This window comes from Ascaphus truei, chromosome 9 (assembly GCF_040206685.1).
Source record: "Ascaphus truei isolate aAscTru1 chromosome 9, aAscTru1.hap1, whole genome shotgun sequence".
In the NCBI taxonomy this organism is placed as follows: domain Eukaryota; kingdom Metazoa; phylum Chordata; class Amphibia; order Anura; family Ascaphidae; genus Ascaphus; species Ascaphus truei.
This window is the reverse complement of record NC_134491.1, coordinates 59,190,612-59,211,419: the sequence shown is the minus strand read 5'-3', so window position 1 is coordinate 59,211,419 and position 20,808 is coordinate 59,190,612. Positions and strand designations below refer to the sequence as shown.

The 20,808-nt window shown below is 44.8% G+C and overlaps 1 protein-coding gene and 1 long non-coding RNA gene across 2 annotated transcripts in view; both read left to right on the top strand.

The window, feature by feature from the left end:
* LOC142503114 (galectin-3-like) overlaps window positions 1–20,808 on the top strand; it is a 506,920-nt gene that overhangs the window by 4,647 nt on the left and 481,465 nt on the right. The window lies entirely within an intron of this gene.
* LOC142502302 (uncharacterized) overlaps window positions 20,283–20,808 on the top strand; it is a 7,599-nt gene continuing 7,073 nt past the window's right edge. Inside the window, exon 1 of the long non-coding RNA XR_012803728.1 lies at window positions 20,283–20,532. This is a non-coding gene — a long non-coding RNA (uncharacterized LOC142502302). The remainder of the gene's footprint in view (window positions 20,533–20,808) is intronic.

Below are 20,808 nucleotides of genomic sequence, written 5' to 3'. Positions count from 1 at the left end.
GAGAGAGTGGGGGGAGAGAGAAAGAGAGAGAGAAAGAGTGGAGAGAGAGAGAGTGTGGAGAGAGAGAGAGTGTGGGGGGAGAGAGAGAGAGAGAGTGTGGGGAGAGAGAGTGTGGGGAGAGAGAGAGTTTGGGGAGAGAGAGTGTGGGGGAGAGGGAGAGAGAGTGTGGGGGAGAGAGAGAGTGTGGGGGAGAGAAAGAGAGTGTGGGGGAGAGAGAGATAGTGTGGGGGAGAGAGAGAGAGTGTGGGGGAGAGAGAGAGAGTGTGGGGGAGAGAGAAAGTGTGGGGGGAGAGAGAGAGTGTGGGGGGAGAGAGAGAGTGTGGGGGGAGAGAGAGTGTGGGGGAGACAGAGGAGAGAAACGATGGGTGACACACAGAGAATGTGGGTGATACACAGAGAGAGAGAGGCTGGGTGAGTGACTGGCTGGGTGAGTGGTTTGCTGGGTGAGTGGCTGGGTGGGGCAGGGGTGACTGGGTGGGTGGGTGAGTGACAGACACTGACTGGGGGTGGGGGGGTGACTGACACTGACTGGGGGTGGGGGGGTGACTGACACTGACTGGGGGTGGGAGGGTGACTGACACTGACTGGGGGTGGGGGGGTGACTGACACTGACTGGGGGGGGGTGACTGACACTGACTGGGGGGGGGGGGTGACTGACACTGACTGGGGGTGGGGGTGACTGACACTGACTGGGGGTGGGGGTGACTGACACTGACTGGGGGTGGGGGGGTGACTGACACTGACTGGGGGTGGGGGGGTGACTGACACTGACTGGGGGTGGGGGGTGACTGACACTGACTGGGGGTGGGGGTGACTGACACTGACTGAGGGTGGGGGGGTGACTGACACTGACTGAGGGTGGGGGGGTGACTGACACTGATTGGGGGTGGGGGGTGACTGACACTGACTAGGGGGTGACTGACAGGGTGGGTGACTGACTGGGGGGGGGTACTGATGGGGGGGTACTGAATGGGGGGGTTACTGACTGGGGGGGGGGTTACTGACTGGGGGGGTTACTGACTGGGGGGGATGTTACTGATTGGGGGGGAGGTTACTGATTGGGGGGGTACCTCTGGTGTCACACACATACACATCCTCCCATACACACATACATTCATTCACACACACACATTCTCCCACACACACACACACACACACACACACACACATACACATTCTCACACACACACAGGGGAGGAAAGGCCGCGACCAGCACACGCTCCTCCCCCACCCACCCGCGCCCATCTCCCGCTTGTGTGGGGGGCAGGCCGACATCCCCCCCCCCAATCAGCAGGGTGGGTGGGAGGCACGTGGCAAGGTATCCCCCACTGGGCGCCCCAGGTGACAGTCAGCCCCGCCGTGGCCGCCACTGCCCTGCTCCCCTCGCCGGCATGTCACATTGCACGGCCAAGCTGCAGGCTGCTTCTTCCCCCCCAGCCCGCAGCGGCATGAAGCTCGTGGGGGGGGCCAGGCCGACATCCCCCCACCTCATGCGGCGGGTGCGCCATCATGAAGGTAGCTGGCGCATGGGAGGCACGTGGTGAGGGCCAAGCCCCCCCCCCCGCAAGCCAACCGGGCTGCAGCAGCGGGGACCTCCCACCCCGGACATCGATCGGTGGATCGAGGGGAAGGGGACAGGAGGAGGGGAAGGGGGCACGAGCAGGAGGAGGGGACAGGGGACAGGAGCAGGGGACAGGAGCAGGGGACAGGAGCAGGGGAAGGGGACAGTAGCAGGGGACAGGAGAGCTGCCGCGGTGGGGAGTAGGGAGCCATGTGGGGACCAGGGGGATCGCAGGGAAGGAGCAGAGGGGCCGCAGCATGGAGAGTACTTACCCTCCAACAGATGTCCGGGCAGAAAGAATGGCCGCTCGTTGGGGGCGGCTCATATAGAGCCTGGCCATGCACCCACAAAGCCTGGGAGCGCGCGCCAATCAGCAGTCAGGTAGGGGGAGTTTTTTTTTTTTTTTAGCGCGAGCAGGGAAATTTTTGCGCGAACGGGGGAATTTAAAAAAAAAACACACGTGCTGCTTGCGCCAATATTTACACGCCCGGGGGTTAAATCCACCCGCCCCGGGCGAGTAAATGTATAGGATTGTCGAACACTGTATATCTCTCTCTCTCTCTCTGTATATATATATATATCTATATATATATATATATATATATTATATATATATTTGCATGATGAAGCCAATGTACAAATTCATGGGTGAAGGGTGGGTATCGGGCCAGTGTGTCTTAACCCCTTAATTACCTTTGCGGTTATTATCCGATAAGGTGTTTAAGGGGTTAATTGATATCAGAATGTAATTGCAATGTATTGGCTATGTATTGGCTATGTTTTTTGTGGGCAAGACAAGGATGTTGCTGGCGACTGAGACTTCTTATTGATAAGGTCAGTAGTACTTAATTTGTTTGAATATGCTAGTTAATGTTTTTAATAATGGGCAAATAATCTATTATCCCTATCTGAATAATAGTTATTTTGCACATTATTGTACTGTAGGTGTTGGGGGGGAGGAGGGGGGAATGTATTGAATGTATAGGCCAGGTTTATTTTTTTTACATTCAGGGTTTGTTCCGTGGTTCTGCGTGAGACCTCTGGAGACCACCTGTGGGTCTCCTCGGGTATCTCACGGGTATCAGGCTGGTGGTTCCACGGGTGACACATGCGGGGATGAAGCGGTGGCCTCACATCTGTGGGGGCACCGCAGACCCGTAGTCTGCGGGGATGAAGCGGTGGTCCCACATCCGTGGGGGCACCGCCGACCCATAGGTGCGGGGATGAAGCGGTGGTCCCACATCCGTGGGGGCACCGTGGACCCGTAGTGAGCACTGGTGAGTTCCCCAGACCCCCGTGAGAACCACCCAAAGCCCCGCAGACACCTGTGGGTCTGACCCGGGACTCCCAGACATCCTTGGGCCTACCGTGGGGACCCAAATGTGGCTCACGGTGACCCAAGGAGACCACCTGGGGGCCATGGTGCTGGCGGGACCCACCAACAGGCCTCCAGAACCTGTTTGAAAAGGGCTGCTGGTACCCTGTAGGTCTGTCAGGTGCCCCGCCAGCCCACTGGGGACTCGCGTGGGGCTGTGTTATGAACCCTGTTTGTAAAAGGATAAATCTTGTATTTATGGGGGGGCACAGGGGGTGGGTAATGTATTTATTAATATAATGATGTTTATTGTGGGTCACTGTATTGTTTTTATTGTGGGTACTGGGGTGGGGGGGGGGGTGTTCCCCAACGGTATGTGGGTAGGCCTCCCTTGTGTGTAGTGGGTGAGCGGTTAGCCGCTAAAGTAATGAAGTGGCCTGTACGTGCATTTTTCCTTCCTCGGATGCATGCCGGGGGGCTCCGGTGCTGGTATTAATGGTATCAGCTCTGGAGCCCCCCAGCATCAATCCGAGCCAGGAAAAGGGCCTATTTTTTTTTATGTCCCCTATCGCCGCTCAGCTCCAGCTTCTTGCCAACTTTTTTTGGCGGACCTATTTGGAGAACATCTCTCCATTTTATTGGCGCGATCAGCGGCGAGATGCTGACCGGGGCTACCTGCATAAGGCGGGTTTTAAAACTGGCGAGATATTGCTTCTCGCCACCCGCGTGGCGAGTTTTTAAAACCAAAAAAAAAAAACTGGCGGATTTTATTCATCTCGCCAGTTTCTCGCCATTAACTAATTTGCTATAGCCATATTTCGCGAAAACCTGGCGAGATTGCGCTTCTCGCTGCTCTCTGCATAGGCCCCTTAGCCACTAATTGAGCCACCTGTACTGAAACAGGGATATCCTGAAAACCTGACCTGTTGGTAACCCTCGAGTTGGCCACCCCTGTCTTAAATGAATGGGCTGCTTTACTTCCTCCCTCTTTCTTTCAAACTACTTGATGACAATGGTTAAATAAAGAAAGAAATAAGCAACATTAGTTCATAATCTGTTTGACTTGCTTCACTTTTGTTTTCATTCCAAGCAAAAGACATAACCGGAAAATATGAACCAGGTGGTGTGTACCTTCTAACCGCCATAAAGCACCGGAAAAGAAGGATTTCAGTTAAAAACAACAACTATGGGTTGATGGGAAAAAGTGGCATATAAAGGTCAAAGACCGAGCTTCTGATTGAGCCACCTGTGCTGAAGCAGGGATATCCTGAAAACCTGACCTGTTGGTGGCCCTTGAGGACTGGAGTTGCCCACCCATGGTGTAGGGGAAGAAGTGCTGTGGGCACATAAGGACATAAAAGAAAAAAGCATGCCTTCTCATTTTAAATTTGCCGGCAAGTTATATTATTTACAAGAGAAACTAAAGTAAATGCAGAAGTGCCTGTTAACAGTTATGATTGATTTTATGCAGAGTGTAATTTGCTAAAACTTTTTTTATTCCATCACCATGGTTTTCTTTTCGCATTAGCCTTGACTATGAGCACGGAAGAGTATTTTACAATATTCGATTTCAGGACCGGGCTGAACTTGATTTCACTGTTACTTGTTAGGTTCTTTGGTAGAACAACCACCATTGAGAGGACTCTGGAATCCTGCAAATCATCTGACAATGATTACTGAGTAACGGAATCATTTCATAAATACATTTCTTCCTCGTACTATTGTACATTGTGTTTTATTGCGTTATATTTCTTTAGGGTATGCTGTGCTGTGAATAAATCAAGACAGACATAATAAATTGTGCCCCAAATGTTTGCAGTCTCATTTTTTGGACCAGATGCAAGAAGGGTAATCTGATTCCCCTATGATTATACTGAGATTTTGCTAGACTTACATTAGGGTCTGAAGATAATTGAAATGTCTTCACCATAGCCTCTTGCTTTCGGATTAAAGACCTTGCTACAAGGAGACCCCTGTACAGACACTGTGCTGACCCTATGCTCCTACAGAGAGGTAATTCTGTCTTCAGTTATGTTTAATTCCAATTCAGGAGGTCCCCGAAATGGATTACAGGCCACATCACATTTCTAGAATAACCAATGTCACTTCAGTTCCCATATCAGAATGAGCATTCATACTTGTCATCAAAGTCATTGTGCCTGGGTGCCCTCAAGATTCTGCAACAGTAGGACGACCCAAGTAGAGATACATCTGACCTTGAAGAATCCAGGTCCACTCTGGAAGGAAATAATGTAGAGAGAGCGTGAGAAAGGTAATCAACAGAAATTTTCAGAGATCTGAGAAAATAGGGGCCTGGGAAAGGTGATAGGACAATTAGAGAAAGTAGATGAGTTGAACTGTACGTGGTTAATACAAAGAAGAGAGGTTGGATTGAAGTTAGTTGTTGTGATCAGAGTTTTTTTTTAAATGTCTGGTACTTTTGGGAACAAGTGTACAGTACAGTATATCTAAAAAAGGACCTTGTGTGGAAAGAAAATGGTAATATGATTTATATTCGAGCGTTGCAATTTTTTTTTTAAATGTGGGATTTCATTTAAATAAAAGTGCATAGACCTAATACTTTAAAACGTTAAAATACTTCTGCAGATAAGCTAGAATAATTACACCGGAGAAAGTTGTCACAAATGATTATTTGAAATAACCCGGTTCAGAACATTTTGTGTAAGCCCTACTTAGGCTAATTCTGAATGTGCGTAACAGTGGAAGCTCTAATACCTTAGGTCAGTTGCGGTAACTGTTCACATAAATTCCAGACTTCTTACAGCATGAGGAAACTTCCTGTTTTGTCGTGATTTCTTGGTACAACAGCTTTCATCATACATCACAATCTCCTTTGGTTTATGGCTTGTTTCCTTGTGTAGTGAAAAATACTTTCATCAAGCAGTACATGAGTTCCCTATTCATTGTTTTCCAAGCTTTCTGCCCTGAATGTAAGAATTATGGCTAGGCGCAATAATCCTTTGCTACTTCATGCCATACAGGAACAGATTTTCTGATTACATTTTAAACGTATTCAAGATTAACAATGTTATGCAGAATACATTTACTGGCAAGAGAAGGCCCCATGATTGTAAAAAGCATGTCCACGTGTTATGCTTCTAGTTTGCTAAGCTTATTGGTGTTTGAATAAGACAATCACCCCAACATTAAAACTTTAGTAGAACCCATATGTAAGTAACCTGTGTTTGGCACGTAACCCATGCACCCTGCCCCCTAGCAGGTTTCTCTCCAATTGACATTTGATTATGATTAGCCAGTACAGAGGCTGGTGAAGAAAGAGGGACTAACGGGGCAGGGGCTGTTAAAAGGGGGCAGCCATGACAGTTGATGGGAGATCCATGTGGGCCTGAAGGACTTCAGGCTCGATTCAGAGTGACCCGTGACACGTGTGTTGCTCTACGTGAGAGTGCAGAGATGAGGCAGGTGGTGAGTGGCCTAAAGTGCGGGAGCGAGCCCAGCAGCAGGTGACCGGGAGCAGGCCTGAGGAGCGACAGCCGATGGAGGAGATCCCCCAACAGTCACCGGAGAGAGTGGTACCGAATTAACCTTCTTTTTTGAAGCACAGGCTACATAGCTATTAACACAAGCTCCAACTGTGTGCTGGCACTTCTAGTATAGCTGTGAATACCCAGGATCGGGGGGCTTACTAGTTATGGACACTGCAATACACCAGCGCATACAAGTGTGGTAAATGTAATGTTCATTATTGTGATTTGTATGTGGTGATCCTGTACCCAAGGATCACAAGGGTTTATGCTACTCTTACATACTGATAAAGTCAGTTATATAACCCAGTGCTGTTGTAGTTGTGTTCCGTTGTTTGGCTCTGTGCCACGCATGGTGCGTGTTGTTTACATAAGGACTCAGGTCCCCGTCTCAGTGACAGGGGCATAAGTTGAGTAACAGAAATCTAGAGGGGTTACACACAATTAGCCCCATAAGCCCAAGCTGATATGTCTATTTCACTGACTATACAATAGCATTGCAGGAGATTGCATGGTACCCAGCAGTGACCAAAAGATAACATAACTTTAACTGGCACCCGGCATTTAGATAAATTACATCCACATTAACCATCTTTAGGATAATGTTTTAGCATGATAAATCAATGATAAATTCATTTTCCAAAGGTCATTTACTTTTGAAAGAAAAAGCTCAATTTGTATTGGAATTTAAAGCCGCAGTCCAAGCTGCTGTTTTTTATAATTTTATTTTCCCCCTTTAATATGCGCATCAATACAATCCACACGATGATAAGTAATTAGCTAAGTTGCCGATCGATCCGTTCTCCTGTGATCGATCTGCGAAGATTCGGCTGGGGGTTCACTAAATGGCTCTCAATGTTGCAGAAGAGGACCAAAGATGCAAAGTTCTGCGGGGAAGATCATGTGACCAGGCAGTCACTAGATACAATTGGTGCACTGCTAGAGAGTGGGCAGGGCTCAAAAAAACAGAGCCTGTTTCAGAAGGGGTGTGACTTTGTAAATGGTTGCTACAGAAACAAAAAATGATTGTTACATTATAGGATATTGCTTGGTCTGGAGCTTTAATAGCATGTTAATGATATAGCTTCTAGTTTATTTCCAGAGTTGTATAACATTTTGACAGAGGATTTTATAATTGTGTAGGTTTTTTAAAATCACTAAAAAGTCCTATCAGTAATAATAATAAAAACTTTATTTATATAGCGCTTTTCTCCTAATGGGACTCTAAGCACTTCACAATGACATAAAGGGAAAAAGAAGAAAACATTTAAGATTAAAATGGTTCCAAACACAAGGAAAGATACAATACAGGATGAGATGGTACTGTAGCTATTAAATGCTGGATAGGTTGGGGTTCATTAATTAAATGCCTGGATAAACAGGTGGGTCCTGAGCCTGTTTTTTTAGATTCCCAGAGAGGGGGCCTCTTGTCCTCTGGAACTGTACGGGGCAGATTGTTCCAAAGAGAGGGAGCAGCGTGGCTAATAGCTCGGGCCCCAAAGGAAGTGAAAGAGATTCTGGGAACTTTTAGTCCAGTAGTGCCCCTTTATCCTGTTTTTTATCACTTGAAGCTACTTGGAAAACTCAATATAGAAAAATAGTTATTTTGGGTAGCACCCAATGTGCATTCTCATCATCATCACCACCACCAGCTGATTCCTCGCCATCTCCAGCAGTGTCGCACCAAGAAGAAGTGGTGCAAAAAAATAAGCAAGCGTTTGCTCATATTTAAAGTGGGGGAAGAAAGCAGCTCACCCTCTGTTCCTGTTGGCGCAATGAGTAGGGCCCGGCCTTATGATGTTCTGGGTCCAAGAAGGCACGCTGGCAGTGGGGCCCCTCCGGTGGAAGTGGTGGGGATGCCTACCTTGAGGAGCAGCTCTCCTCCTGCAGTGTTGAGGCATCATGATGTCACGGCCACACGTGACGTCGCATTGTCATGGCAATGCGTCGTCATGTGATGTCGCCACGACAACACGACGCTGTCGGAAGAGAGCCGCTCTGTAGAAGGTAAGACTCCCCCCCCTGACCGCACACACACTTTTCGGGGTGAAGAGCACACACGTACCTTGGGGTGAGAGGCGGTCCTGCCTCTCCATCCTCCGGTTGGGTGTTGGTTGGATTCCGGCAGGAGGAGGGAAAGGAGTGAGCGCGGGCCCCCCCGGATGTGCGGTGGCCAAGGCATCCACCTTGCTCACTTTGCCCTAAGGCCGGCCATGCCACAAGGATCCCGCCCTTGTTTGTCGTTATTTGGAAATGAGTGTTAATTGTTTGTAATTGATATATGTTATGGTACGTTTAAAGAAAAAGAATGATGGGTGTTCTTTGTTATTTGTCACAGCTGGCAGTGGCGGTGGTGTTCAGATTGCACATGGTAACATTGGATCAGCGATGCAGTGGGAATAAGGAGGGGCGGTGTTACTGGGCTGAGGCTACAGCAGCCCGGTCCGGTGATGTCCTTCCGGTTAGGCCGGCGGTATTTTATATATCTCCTGCCGGGATGCGGGCATCTTCATGACTCGGTGGTTTAAATAATTACGGTTTGGGTGCAATCTGACGATGCTGTCATTTGGTTTGTTATGTTAATAAAAGCTGTGCCCATTATACCTCAACCCGATGTCTGTGTTTATCTGATTGGGGTGTGGACCCAGGGGTAACTCGAGACCCGAGTCCTAACGTCATGGGATAATAAGGAGAGCTGTGTGGTTTGTGACATATCCCCACATGTTATAAGATGAGAAGATACAGCGGGAGGACATAAATAAAGTAATCCTTCGTCAAACGCACTATTGAGCTACTTTCAGTTACATTACAACAGCAGTGTCGTTTTTCATTGGACTATATCTTAATTTAGCTTCTAGCTTAACCCACTTAAGGAATCTATCGTAGAAACCCTATTTATATGTAGGTACCTGATGACAGCCAGGAAGCCATCTGCAGAACAACTTCTGCGAATTATCTTGGAAACCACTGCAGCAAAGCACACACATTAATGACCTTTCCCTTGGTGGCAGAATCTGTTGCTGAGTAGACAGCCGTGGCTGCAAGCCAAATGCTAATGGTTAGTATTGGCACAAAAAAACTAATGCAGAATAATCTCCCTTTGGTGGAAAAAGTATTTGAAGTATTCTAAGTATAAATCTTCCTAAGCACCTGTACCCAGCAAAGCTCCAAGATATTTATCTTAGGAATTCTCGCTCTGTTGTTTATCTCCTTTATAATGTTATTTTCTATTTATCTGACATACGCATTATTTTCTATAAATGAACACACGTGCATGGCAAAATATATTATACTCTAATATTAGCACAATATATATATATATATTGTGCTAATATTAGAGTATAATATATTTTGCCATGCACGTGTGTTCATTTATAGACACACACACACCCACACACACACACACACACACACACACACACACACACACACAAATACATAGACGTGTGTGAAATAAATATATATATATATATATATATATATATATATATATATATATCTCAAAACAGGACAGGCACTACTCCAATGTTCAAAATAGTGAGATTTATTAGCTCAATGTTTCGGTCCCCACTGGAGCAGTTCCAGTGGGGACCGAAACGTTGAGCTAATAAATCTTGTATTTTGAACATTGGAGTGCCTGTCCTGTTTTGCTTTTTGTGTATTTTATGGACGGCATGCTCCCTCTCTTTACTCTTATTCCATTTTTTTTTTAGAGTGCCCTGTTTCTTTATTATATACAGTATATTATTTTTCAATGCTATTTTTGTTGTCCAGAACACACATTTTTGTCCTTTGAGGTTGAAACACACCAGGCATTAGAGTTACACAAATAAGAAGTGGCTCAAAATCTCATGATGATATAGCGACAAGCTGGCCATTCTGCAACTTCATAAGACCATTAATAAAGTAGAACGCCAACATAATTGCACAACTGTATTCAAACTATTACTAGTCAGCTGGTTATAGATATATCAAAATAAAAGAACACTAAAACATATATCAAAATCATGCAATACCCCCCCTTGTGCAATATATCCATCAGCTTCAAGCAGTAATATTATCTGTTCTTTAGCTTTTAAGTTTGCCTTGACCTCACATAGCCAAATAATATTACTAATTGGTAATACACATTTTCTGTCTTTGTTATGTATTATTATTTGGAAATGCCATTGCATTCAATCAACAGGACAGATGTAACTTATGAAGGTTTTGCTCTGGATTTGTACTGGGCAAAAATAACAGTGGATATTTAATAGAAATATTGAATTTTACTAGGACAATAATTGTGCTAAAAACATAGTAAAAGTGTGACTTTAGCATGCAGTAAGCCGGATAATTGTTCCTCGGTATTTACTGGAGTAATCACTGGCACAGAAGTTCTAAAAATCTAGGCTGGGTGAATGCATTTAGGGCTATAGTCTCCAATGGTCGATATGGCTACGTTAAAATTTGTCGTTAATATAAAAGGGATTGCAGCAATATTTTTTTAAGAATAACTTCTGTATTCACTAAGAATTTCTAATTTATAAATGGGTAGCGATAGTCATTTAATTTGCATATATGTAAAATGCATTGTCAGCGGTAACTGGCGCCAGGGAAACAAATAAGAGTTAACTCATAGAGATCAGCATTAATCAGCACTAGCCGGGCAATTGTGGAGATATCAATCCCACTTTTCTACCACAGGTTATGCAATAGGTTGCCTTACAAGTCTATGGCAGAAAATGGTGTAACCACCTTCATGCCCGAAGCTAACACTGCTTTATTAGGGATTGCCTTCAGGTATTGAGTCTCGTGCACCAAACTTCTTACATAAGGCTCAGATGTTAAAGCAAGAAAATTAACACAACCTCAGACCTGGTACTTTTAGGGGCTCAGATTGAAATGACATAAAGTGACGCAGAGAGGCGTATTATAATCTAGCATATAACTCCTCCTATTAACACTTCCCAATAAACATGCGGACGCACCCAGCGCAAAACTGAAGGAAAGTCTGTGATCCATTAGCGTAAAGAAATTGCCATATTGCCGAGACCCCAAGAAGCATAATATCCATACTGTATGTGCAAATACTGAGCCCTTGTAGTCCACGTGACCAGCTAGTCATGGGCCACTAATACGTATCCCCTGAGGAAGTTCCACATGAACGAAACGCGTTGGGCATTTTGACAGGAGAGCAGCAGACCTACCACCTATACGAAATGTCTACTTCCCCAGTCTCGTAGCTCTGTGATGCCAAGTGATCTGCGGTGGCGGCCATTTCAGGAAGTGACATCGCTTGCGCACACGCGAGAGGAGAGGCAAGAGAGGGGTTGGACGGAGCGAACCCCAGGACGGCTTAGAATACATACAGGGACTCTGGGTGGTCCTACTGCCTGTATTTCTCTTCCGTTTTGTAAGTGCATTCTATATTACCTTTACATGAACAACAAATATATTGCACTATTTTTCTTTTGTCTTTTATTATACTAAGGATTTTTTCAAGAGTCCTGCTGTTTGCTGTTGGTTTGCAGAGAGGTCTTTCCTCTGAAATACTCGCTTGAATTGGACACCACGTGAGTGGGAATAACTTTAGTCCATTCCTAAATGATCCACATTGCCACACAGTGTGGGACTACTTTTTCTCCCTTTTTTCCCTTTTCCTATGTACATTTGCGCTCGAGATTTATGTTTTTGCTACTAATCCTAACTATTGTATATTATGTACTTTGATGACCCTTTCTATGTTGGCACAGGCTATATTGCTTATGTATATACACACACACACACACACACATATACAAGATTTGGGTAGGTGATAAAAATTGTTGGTATTTATTTCATTAGTCCGATATCTCTAGTTGTCAGAGTTTAGTGAATAGCAATGAAATTAGTAAATAAGTAATTTAGCGTTAAATACACCTTTTCATATGCCGAGTTATAAATATCGCTGACATATCCCTGCAGTAAAAAGCCCCTTATCCTGGCTTTATCGATGGTGATATGGCTTCAGAGCAGGAGTGGTCAACTCTAGTTCTCAAGGGCCACCAACAGGTCAGTTTTAAGGATATCCCTGTTTCAGCACAGGTGGCTCAATCAGTGGCTCAGTCAAAATCCCTGAGCCACCTGTGCTGAAGCAGGGATACCACCAATACCTGGCCGGTTGGTGGCCCTTGAGGACTGAAGTTACCCACCCTTGCTTTAGTGCATAGGTAGATAAATAACAACATGATCGCTAAACACCTATAGCGCCAATTATTTCATTTCTCGAACCTTCGTGAATCTAGTGTTTATTGTAACAATTATAACTCCCAGCTACAGAGTCTTTTAGGGAACCTGTATGTGACCTTCCTGACAGCGTCTAAAAGTATTTTCCACAGCATAGCATCTTGGTCCTGAAGCGAACAAACACTTCGGAAACAAGATCTTTATTGTTGGCTGTATATTGGGTCCACCTACAGGGGGTGGGTTGAAAGGGAGAGGTTTTGAAGCCGTTAGCATCGCTACTAAGAAGCCAAAGTGACTGTGCTTACACGCCCGCGTGACAAATTATTTGCAAACGCTTTAGCATTGAGTAAGAGACCTTTACGTTTGTTCTGCTCTTGTGGACTGTTGCATTTTAATGCAACCCTAATTTTAATTTGGGACTAACTGTTACTGTTCGGCACAGTACAGGCTATGATATCGAGAAATTGTACCAACATGGTAAACTAAACCCATCAAAAAAATGACACATTTGTGTTAATAAAAATAAATTAAACAAAGGAAAAGGATAAAAATGACACATTGGAAGACTAATTCCTATTCAAATTCTTCCAATGTAAGGTTAATGTATAAGTGAAAATTAAAAGGAATATAGTCGTGCAGTAAAAAAATAAATCTTTTGTCACAATAAAAGTTACTGTCAATGTGATTAGTGTTAATGGTGAACTGGCATATTTATAACACAAAGGTATTTTATGTAAAGTAGCGTTTCATCGTGGGAACAAGTTACCAGTGTTGCTAAACAGGTGTTCAGCGTTTTCCTTTATTGAGAATTGTTAAATTATAATGTAATCCTAATGTTGGCTTTCATTCAAATTGAATGCAACAAAAGACTAAAACGCTGGCATAGTTCTGTGACTGGTGACTTTTTGTTAAAGAAATGTTTGCTTTGCACTTCTTTGGTTTTGAATCAGTAGGTGATCCACTTCTTCCTCAACCTTTTCCTAGAAAAAAAAAGTCTGAGCAGCAGTCCCAAGAGTGGCTTAGAGTCAAAGTTTGTTAGCCCCAAAAGGCGGCATTATAGCCCAAAATAGCATTATTTTTAAGGTGTGTCATCAACTTGGTATCGTCAAAAACAAAGTTTTTTTTTTTTTTACCACAGGTGATAAATATATGTAACAGGGTATGTCCCATATTACCTTTCTTTCCCCCTGTTATTTCTGTTATGTAAGTCCTGTTAGCTACAGGCAGTAACAGGTTAAATCTATGGGCTCTTGACCCCTCTTGTAAGTGATGGAAGTAAGGTGGTGACTCATGGCATGTGTAAGCCTATCAGGGATAGATTCAGTCCATGAGCTCGCCCCTTCTTGAGTCTTCCAAGTGGGAGTAGCAACACTTAGTCAGTCTGCTTCCTGCTCCAGTGAAGAGAGGAAGAAAGAGCTGTGAGTCTCTCCCATGGCAGGGATGAGCATGCTCACCCTCAGTCTTTGGATGAGGGAAAATCAGGCTCAGCCACCAAGGCCTGTAAGACCAGGGCCTGCACCATCTAGAAGTCTGAGACTTCCAAGACTGCACCACTGTAGGGAGAACTGCAGTGGATACCTGATGTATACCAATAAAGATCCTTGTTCTACTATTCACTCCTGTCTGAGTATCAGTCCTTGGGCAGGAGTGAGAAGAGTGCAGTAGTGGGGGCTGATTTCCGGACACCCTGGGACCCACTACAGCTGGAGACACTGAACACCAGAGAAAGAACGAGAACTCAAGCCTGTCCAAGTCTCTATTCTACCGCAGACAGCTCAGTATCTCCATAGGGAGTTTTTGAGTATCAGTTACTCCTGACGAAGCCATACACTCTTAGTGGTGAAACGCGTAGAGGAGTGCCACCCAGGGGAGGAGAGAAGGTGAGGACTTGTGCCGAGCGAGCGCCGATCCCAGAAGCCCTACCGGAAGTGACGTCACACTCTGGAGACCGCAGGGGAGCCGAGCTGTTGCAGTGCAGCGAGTGACCACGCAGCATCCAGCCACAAGCGGGGGAGTTGTTACAACGCACCAAACGGAGGCGGCGGGGTGAGCGACGGCGGTTCCATATCCTCTCTTCCTTCACAGATATTGTGATACGTGCTGTTTTAAATTTATTTTATTGTAAGTGCGCATTTTTATCACGTATATAAATACCTACCTTTATACCATTGATCTGCACCATGGATATGTCCTTTTGTCTTTACATTTAATCTTCACACTGAACCCCTGGAGTGGAGTGCATCAAAGCCCAGATACAGGAGACCGTGTTTCTAAAGATACCAATTGTTGCCCCTACACCCCTTATATCTAGTAAGTAGCTACACTCAAGAGTCAAGATCCCTGTGACATTATTCACTTATACCGATACACCTGCACTGAGATTGCTGTTTTCTGTTGTTTTTTCCGCATGCTCCCCCTGGGCTGCAAGACACATATTTTTCAAGGGAACACATGTATGTATGTATGTATGAATGTATGTATATATCTTTATTTATATAGCGCCAGCCATGTACATGGTGCTTCACAGCAGTAATACACGTGACATAATAATATAACACATAATGGGGATAAGCGCTTCAGACATAGCAAGTAACATTAGGAAACGGAGCCCCCGCCCCGAAGAGCTCACAATCTAAGTGAATAAAATAATGATGGCGTCTAAAATAGGTTAATTACAACGGTATGAAAACAAACACAAGTATAAAGATTTTGTGCAATCATATTCTATATAAAGCCTATTTGCAAACACATAATCCCCGGACCTTTTGCTGCCTGCCTTCGCAAAACTCACCCATATGAAATCTTCAGTATAATGAGCCAACATGTGTTCCTTATTTCCCCGGTTTACACTCTTATGATAAAGGCCTCAGGTGGCTCTTTCATTATTTCCACTTGTTTTCTGTCCCAGCATTGTTACTCATTACAACAGGGATGTAACTCTATTCTACCAACAGGAAGCATCTGTACTGGGTACATGTACAGCAGCGGCAACCACACAATCCTATTGCTTTTTCCTTCCCAATTAAAACAGACACAACACGCACAGACCGCCATGTTATATTGGATTTATGGAACAGTCAAAATATGCATTTTACTTGGGACACAATCGTTTTAAATCAGATTTTGAGGATTTCCATGTTTGTTGAGTGGGTTTGAGTGAATACGTGAAGTGGCCCCCATGGCTGTATTCGGTAATTTTCTTCGATTTACTCGAAAGTGTAAGGTTCAAAGGAGATTAAACAGCTGTTAAAAGCTCAGTGCGCTCTACGTCCTTTATATTGTGCCACAAGTAATATCAGTTTGTTCAACTGCAAGAAATATTCTGGTCTTTTTTTGGAACGGCAATCATTTTCGACTTGGCTAATTCATTTTACACAATTTGGCAGAACGTATTAGTGCATATTTAATTACATATCCACCAGACTGTTTTTCACAAAACTCTTAGTTCTGCATGAAACATTGGTTGGATAGAGCATAATTATGCCAATATTCTTCCCTCGGTGATGAAGACCGCCTAGCTTCTCACCACTTTAAGGATCTCATTACAAACAGTCTCACATTATTAAAACAGTACAAGGATGTTATACATTTGAGCCCTTTATTCCCGACTGTTTTCTCTTCCTGGAAAATTTGATTGAGTGGGCTAGAAGGTTGGCTTAATGGAGCTCAGAAAGCCAGACAGACAAACAACCCACCAACTTCCCGTATTTTAGGAACCATGGAAAATCTGTTATTCAAGAGTTCTTAACTTAATCCATATTTCTTTTACCTAATTGTTCTCTTTCGCTGTACTGTAAACCTTACACAATGCCTTTAGCCCGTGAATAGCAAGCAGCATATTGAAACTCTTTGCAATAATCAATTCCTGCAACTGTGTAGGTTGATTTTGTCACTGTTAGATCAGTGGAAGGACTGATAACGTCTTACTGCAGGCTCCTGGAGCGATCGTATGACCCGGAAGTGCCGGATATCTGGTTAATGGGAATCAACAAATGCTACCTCCGTAGCTGAGCAAAATGTAACGGGTCAGGACTGCAGAACCAAAGTTACCGAATGATAGAAATTGATGGCAGATGAGAATCACTTGCCCTACTTACACTGCCCATTTTAAGCTTTTGCGAAGACTCGGACTAAAGATGCGTGAAGACTTCTCCAGAATCATGGGAAATTGACTCTTTGTTCCCGAACCAGTCAACACGCGGTCAAAATTCACCAAACATTTTAATGATGTTAACTATTATCCAGAGTCTGAAATATGGCTTTGAGAGAGCGTTGTATAAAGGAGTGTTTGGGGAGATACATACATAAGTAAATGATTCACCAACGATGGTGAAAGTGTGTGATTTCTGAGATTCTTTTAGTCCTGAGAAGTTTTTCAACCCAGTTTACCAGGAATCAATGTTGGTCACAAAACGGTGTTTGCAAATGCATTTTGAACAAATAAAAATATAACTTGTGGGCCCATTCAGATGTCTGAGACGGGTTGGTAACCCTACCTTTCTCCGTTATCGCTTAGCATACAATGCTTCCACTGCAGCCAGGGATTCTGGGAAATTGGGTCCATCTCTATCTCAGACCCAATACAATCAGCTCGTTTTTATCAGATTTAAGATAGCCCATGCATGTTTGAACTCTCTTATTGTGTTAGTCTGTACCATCTCTGCTGGTGGCTATGCCAGGAATCCACCACCCTTTCAATGAAAAAGTACTTTCTCCCAATTCCTCCAAGCCCCGCCTAAGTTTCAGAGCATGACCTCATGTTCTAGCTCTTCTCTTTCTCTAAAAGTGACACGTTTAATGGATTCAAGGGTTAGTCTGACACAGGATCAAAGTGACTCCCTAGAGCAGGGGTTCTCAACTCCAGTCCTCAAGATCCCACAACAGGCCAGGTTTGAAAGATATCCCAGCTTCAGCACAGGTGACTCAATTAGTGGCTCAGTTTTCGACTGATTTTGGGGGGGAGGGTGGGGTTCTTGAGGATTGGAGTTGAGAACACCTGACGTAGAGTTAAAGTGATGCAGAAAAGCGGGGAGCGCAGGTAGTCGGTGAAAGCATAAAAGAAAAAAACAGAAAAAACACAATAGTGAAATTCTATGTGGCAATAGGGCTGCTGGAAAAAATCTCCAGAAACGTACACTCACATTTTCATGGAGGTAAATAAGCCTTGATTCCCAAAGGGAGTATGAGTGATGGTTGTCTCGGTGTGTAACTTGAATGCAGTAATGCCAGAGGTATATTCTCAACTAGATGCAGGAAACACAAAAGAAAGGGAAAGTGGACAGCCACAATATACAGTATTTGAGAATGCAGTAAGATAAACACTTGCAACTCACATGGAGACCCTACAACCAGGGCATTGTACGATCAGGCTGGCTGTTGATCCGGCGATTGAGGTTGAAGTGCTGCGGTCTATGGGGCTCGCGTGCCGGGACTGGTGCGCCTCCAGCTCCCTGTGGCTTCTCTGTGGCTCACTTCCACGTTCCAACCTCGAGTGGTCCGACGTCCACACATGATGACGTCACACCTCCGGATTATACTTGCCAGACTCTACGTGTTTCGCTTCGTCGGGAGTCAATCCTAGAGTTAAAGCAGCGGTGCGCAAACTGGGGGGCGCGAGACTGCATGCGGGGTGGGGGGCGCGGTTTACAGAGGCCCCACTCGCTTCCTGAAGGCACTTAAATTAACTGCCGAGGGAGCTGCAGGGCCTCTGTAAACCTTTACTTACCTTGGCTCCACATGCGTCACCATGGCAACGCGGCATCAAATTACGCTGCAAGGTCATGACGCCGGAGCCGAGGTAAGTGACGGTGAGGGCGGGCGCGGGGGTGAGATGACCGCCGGCAGGGGGGCACAGGGAAAAAAATTTGCACCCCTCTGAGTTAAAGGACAGGATGCAAGAGACCAGAATGGACAAGCAGCCACTGGAGTCTGTTTCACTGTAAACAGGGCAAGCCGCTTTGCCTGTAGACAGTGCTTGTAAAATGTTGTATTTTCACATGTAATGCTGTTGATTGTATATGCAAATGCTCATGCTACTTGTATGTTTAGGCTTTCGTCAGTAAATTCAAGCGTTGGGACTTATTGGGGGGCATTTACTCCTCTGGACACTTGTGGTCTACACCTGTGATGAAAAATAATGCCTTTCCTTTAGGAAGCAAAACATTTTATACAACTCCCACATTCCAATTCTTCCTTTTATGCTTGGATCATGTCAAATACAGACTCTATGAAATCCCATGAATACTGTTTGTGCTGGAGCCTTTACAATATCTTAATTGATCTAAATCCTGTTGACATATACAATAAGTAAAGCTCTTTAAAGCGAGTATAATGAGCTCTTGAAATAGGACACAGTTCCTGCGGCATGCCATAAGCAATAACGAACCTCAAATAATTGTGAGATGATTTACAATGCAATTAGCAGAAATGTTATTAGCAGCATGTTTTTTTTTTAATTCAACTGAAATCTGCACACTTTTCAAATATTTCTTTTTTTTTGTTTCAATCTTTTTTATTATTTTTTTCAAATATTTCTAACGTCAAAGGACAGTCTGCTAAAGTATTACCAACTATAACGTGTCAACGTTCTTTTTTTTTTGTTTTAAAGAGAATTGCTGCTGATGTACAGTACATTGAGATTTGCGTGAAGATAAACATTGTGTACCCAGGCATGTCAAACATGCGGCCCGCGGGCCGCATGCGGCCCGCCACGGATATTTTTGCGGCCCGCTCACCGCGGGAGAAGTGAGCGCGGGTGTGGGGGAAGCGAGTAGCACGGGCAGAAGTAAAATCTGTCCTTCAGGGGCTGGAGGCGTACGGTGGCCGAGTGCAGTCAATCTGCACTTGTGCCGTGTGTGGGAGGACACGGGGGCGGAGTCAAAACCCCGGCGGAGAGACTGCATTCTCCTTGAAGCCTGGTAAGTGAGAGCGTGTGTGGGAGGACACGGGGGCGGAGTCAAAACCCCGGCAGGTGTGTGTGTGTGTGTGTGTGTGTGTGTGTGTGTGTGTGTGTGTGTGTGTGTGTGTGTGTGTGTGTGTGTGTGTGTGTGTGTGTGTGTGTGTGTGTGTGTGTGTGTGTGTGTGTGTGTGTGTGTGAGAAAATGAATCTTGTCTCAATCACTGGCTTTAAGAATAAACTAGGTAGCTACTGTATGCATTCACATGTCACTTTTAGATAGAATGAGTTCCTTTCCATGCCCCTATTAATCGCTGTGTCCAATGGCCAGGTTCTCAGCCTTTTAGCTTTAAGGAAGGCACATATGAGAATTTAAATCAGACACATACAAGGTAACAACGGACAGAGAAAGCTTCATTGGAATTCAACGAGGCAGCAGAGGGGGGATGGTGCTTCATTGCAAACATAACGAGGACGCTGGGAGCCATGTATCAGCTTTGATTCTCTGCATCCAGCATGCATGGAGCTCAGCCTTAGATCCCTGTTTGCACCTGTAACTGCTATCATGTATGTTAGCATCCCTCTCAAGACACGTGAAATAAATACCTTGCATGAAAAGGTATCATTATAAAACGGGCTCTAAATTAACCAAGGGGGGGGGGAGGTGCCTGGGGGAGGGTGGGTAGGGCCTGGGTGCTTGGGGGAGGGTGGGAAGTGCCTGGGGTGCAGGGCCTGGGGTATGGTGGGCTGAGGTGGGCAGGGCCTGGAGGAGGGTGGGCAGGGTCAAGGGGAGCAGAGGAGCACATGGTGACCTCTCAATAACGGAGCAGGAGATTGGATGTTTCCGCAGGGGGAGGTGATTTGATTATGAAGCTGCAACAGGACCGCAGGGGATTGGACGATGTCTTGGGGGGGGAGGGTGAAGTTATGTCACTGATGCCAGTGTCGTGACATTCACTGCCACGCGGAGGACAGGAGAAGAGCAAGGTGTCAGAGCTGCTGCACGTTAAATCCCCCTCCTAGGAGCAGAGACGATCTAATAATAACTGTAAGTAGCAACATACCTGTATTTTTTTTTTAATATAAATACAACCCTATTTGATATTTACCCTATTTATTTTGCAAATTGTAATACACAAGGTCAGGTCAGAATGTTCAATTTAAAAAAAGTCTTAATTGTAATTAATGCCTTAATTTTTTTATTTAATGTCAATTAATTATTTATTTCATTTTAATTAATGTCAATTATTTCATTGTAATGCTCATTTTTTATTAATTGAAATTTTTTAATTTTAATGTCTTCATTAGTTAAGTAATTTGAATT